The sequence below is a fragment of the Copadichromis virginalis genome, linkage group LG3 (genome assembly GCF_057382275.1).
Source record: "Copadichromis virginalis isolate Kocher_CV1m ecotype Utaka linkage group LG3, C_Virginalis_male_GT1.1, whole genome shotgun sequence".
In the NCBI taxonomy this organism is placed as follows: domain Eukaryota; kingdom Metazoa; phylum Chordata; class Actinopteri; order Cichliformes; family Cichlidae; genus Copadichromis; species Copadichromis virginalis.
The window spans coordinates 4,494,027-4,496,988 of record NC_140620.1 but is presented as its reverse complement, the minus strand read 5'-3'; the positions used below and the strand labels follow the sequence as shown (position 1 = coordinate 4,496,988).

The following is a 2,962-nucleotide window of genomic DNA, read 5'->3' as shown; positions in this document are numbered from 1 at the left end:
TAAGTGTCTATAAAGCCACTTCTATCTGCCACACCTGTGCTTCTGTCATGGTTGCTCTCCTCTCACTCTGTCATTTATCCACAGTCTGCCTCCCTCTGCTCCGTCAGCTGACGTCCTCTCTACACCACCTGCTGTGTTTTATCCTGCAAAAACACATTTAAGAAGCGTTGCACCGAGTAACGGGAGTAACTGCTATAAAATCCATTTAAAGGAGGTGGTGCTGAGTGCTGTGACTGGGGTCCCACCACTGACATCACGGGTGGAGGACATGTTGGAAAACTGCTACAAAGTGCTGTGCAGCCAGCAGAGCTTACAGTCTGTCCTGTGTGTCATACAGGCTCTCACACTTAGTGTTTCTGTGACACATTGAAGAGAAGTTTGTGTTGTTCACAGTTGTGCTTGTACTGAGTGACAGCTGACATGACCTAACAGGAATAATGTGTCTGTGCTGAATGAGAAGTAACACACAATGAAGTCTTGATGCATCTCAATCATCCAGGAAAGTGAGTCTGTTGGTTCTGTTCATCTGGACGCAGCGTTTTGTGGGAGAAACGTGTCGTCATCATCAGGTGACGTCTTCAGTCTCAGCTGCAGGTTTCAGTCTTACAAACAGGACATTTGCATAAAGACTGAAAGCAGCTGCAGGAACGATGGGCTGGGAGCTCCGTTCCTTCATCTTAATTATGCAGATTCTCAGGACCATTGATCAACAACCACTGATCCATGTCCATGAGTCCCATTCACAGAGATGTGGGAATGGCTGCAGTCACAGCATGTAAGATGGAAATAAATGAGAAGTATTTAGCTGAAGTGGATTTGATTTATGTTAGTTCTTTTTTAACTTGTAGTTCTACATTGGAAGATTATTGTGATATTGGAATATAAAAATAAATTTATATTCTATTATTTTCTCAAAATAAGCGTCACACTCGTGGAAGCCGGTGTAGCCGCCGAAACGCCTGCATTTATGGAGACTTTCAGCCCCAGGTAGGCCAGTTATGGATCTTCGGATCCACATTATGTCAGCAGCTGTTCTCCACCGTGAACTGTGTTCAAACAAACACGCTCACGCCTCACAGACGACAGCTTACAGTCTGTAGAGATAAAGTGACTTCGTACAGCCCCGACCTGCAGACGCTGTGCACAGAGGTTCAGGAGCAGAAGTCCCGTTGTAATGTGAATGGTTGGTTGTGTCTAAAGCCCTGAGATAGACTGGTGACTGCACACATCCTTTCAAGGAAGCATTTCATTCATCCCTAACAAATGGAACAAAACACTGTGCAGCGTGTTCAGGTTTGAACGTGGCCCTGGCCTCTCTCTGCATCCACCTGGCACATGCAACACACATCCACTCCCTGCTGAACTGCTTGTATTTGATGTGTTGAAGTTTTGGTAAAGTTTGAATAAATTCCACTTTATTTATAGGAACATTTCATCTGTGGACTCCTGCTTCCCCTTTCCTTGAGCCAGTTTGTGACGGGAACATGACATAAGAAAAGTAATTTATCCCTTTTTGATTCTGTGTATCTGGCGCTCATCCAGTGAGTTCACACTTGGCAGAAACAGACTGAATTTGTCTGGAGAACTTTGGCTTCAGCCAAGTTAGATAAACACACTGTGTCTCTGTCAAAACAGCAGTGTAGTTGTGGCACCCCTGTGAGGGAATGACCACATTAATATTATTTTGTGTAAAACACTCATGTAACGGGACATTTTTCATTGCTATATGTATTTATTTTCAGTTTCTTTAAGAGGATAGAAAATCCATGTAACAGGGATTCATTTTATGTTAGAAAGCAGTGAGGGCGGAACTTTGGTGCTTGCTCCGGGGTTTCGGGGAGCAGTAAGTGGAGCCCACCTTCCGCTGCTTCCTCAGACACGTTCTGGAGGAAAGCAGAGACGCATCGTGTCTTCCTTACTCTGCTCTTCACCTGCTTTTACAGGTCGGTACACGGTGCTCGCACCGAAAATGTTGTTTATTGTCACCATGGTTACCCACGTTAATGTGAATGGGAGAGTTAAGGCGGTCCGCCAAAGTTATTTATATGTAAACACGGGAGAAAACCAGAGGAGTGTCCCGCGCGACCGCACCGCGAGCCCGCTCGTTAGGTGGAGCGCTCGTGAAGCAGAGTCAGTGCGCTCCTATGCTCTGTGCAAACGTGTTGTAATGCTCCAATCAAATCAGTTCTGTGAGATGTGAATGTTAATAGTTCTGTTAAAGTGACTGAGTAGATTAGCTAGTGTAACACAAGCACTCTGAGCAACTCTGTGTAGCTAACAGAGGCATTCATGGGTTGATTAAACAAGCTGTGTTTCATGATGCACTAAATAGTGATTTTGCCAGTAAATTACTGGAGGGAACAAATGTAATGTATTTACCAATGCTGTTATTGAATAGAACTGTTTAGCCAGTAAGACACTGCAGAAGACAATGTGATGTGTTTATTGATATGATAAAAGGATGTAGCTGTTATGGAAAGAAGTGTGAACTTGAGAAACTGAACCAGTTAAAAAGAGTATATTTCACTGATGTTGTGAAATAAGTAAATGTAATTGATGTGAATGAGGAACCAGCTGAACAGTATATTGAAAGCTCATGTTTAGTGTTTTATAGCATTTATTTGTGTGAAATAAATCAGACTCAGACACGTTCTGGAGGAAAGCAGAGACGCATCGTGTCTTCCTTACTCTGCTCTTCACCTGCTTTTACAGGTAACATATTTGTCATCGAGGTCTTCATCCTTGGGACCCGTAACATAGTAACTTCTTCATTGTTATACTTCTATAGTTTTCCCATTTTGTGAGCTGTGGATGTGGAAAGTGTCTCAGTGACACATCCACATGAAAACGGCGTTACCTTCGTTCATTTGCACGTCAAATGAACGAGCTGTTTGGACTTTAACGTCACAGCTGATGCTTCGATACTCGAACTCAAGAGTTCAGCTTCCACTCAGAGGTACAA

At 43.6% G+C, this 2,962-nt stretch overlaps 1 protein-coding gene across 1 annotated transcript in view; it reads left to right on the top strand.

Annotated features, from left to right (window-relative positions):
* Positions 1 to 2,449: 2,449 nt before the first annotated feature.
* LOC146712371 (uncharacterized) overlaps positions 2,450 to 2,962 on the top strand; it is a 39,106-nt gene continuing 38,593 nt past the window's right edge. The window contains exon 1 of the mRNA XM_085442260.1: positions 2,450 to 2,712. The gene's annotated coding sequence lies outside the window, so the exon portion shown is untranslated. The remainder of the gene's footprint in view (positions 2,713 to 2,962) is intronic.